General features: G+C 39.2%; 1 pseudogene across 1 annotated transcript; it reads right to left on the reverse strand.

The window, feature by feature from the left end:
- Nucleotides 1-257: 257 nt before the first annotated feature.
- On the reverse strand, nucleotides 258-668 carry LOC308495256 (ribosomal protein uL24-like; annotated as a pseudogene). The gene has a single exon. The product of its transcript is annotated as a ribosomal protein uL24-like (transcript).

Below are 668 nucleotides of genomic sequence, written 5' to 3' on the forward strand. Positions count from 1 at the left end.
TTCAACTAATGGTGCTAGGAAAAATAGATATCCACATGGAAAAGAATGAAATCGGACTTTTTATTTTGGAATTGGAAAACATATCCAATTTTTATTCATAAAATTAATCAAAACAGCAAAAGTAGATTTACAGAGCCTACATAAATAACAAAATAGGAAAGAAATGAAATATTCCAGAAATACCTTTAAAAGTTTCCAAAGAATACACACCAGGCTAAAAACCTACAGTTAAACCATGGTTACACAACAGATTATATTCATTCCTGCATTTTCTCAATAAGTTCGTTCTTGTATCTGCTTTTCTCTTTTCCAACTTGTGGAGATTTGGCTTTGCATCCAATAATTTTTTCCTAATCTTTGTCTAGTTTTAGGCTTGCTCGGGTACATGCCCATGTGGACAGTTGTGCCGTTAGTCTTCTCATGCTGCACACGCTCGATATAAATGACATACTCCTTTCTGTACACCTGGACTACCTTGCCGATTTGCTGACCTTTGTAGTGTCTTCGAACCACCTGGACCTCATTGTCCTTGCGGATGGGAATGAAGTGGACATTGTACTTCTGCCAGAGCTCCTTGGAGAGTGGGGACAACATGTGCAAGGGGGCATTGAAGTGGCATTCGAGGTTTTTGCTGCAGTCCAGGAGGTCACCAAAGGGTAGAGCTTCAT

This window comes from Rhinolophus hipposideros (genome assembly GCF_964194185.1).
Source record: "Rhinolophus hipposideros genome assembly, chromosome: X".
Lineage (NCBI taxonomy): Eukaryota > Metazoa > Chordata > Mammalia > Chiroptera > Rhinolophidae > Rhinolophus > Rhinolophus hipposideros.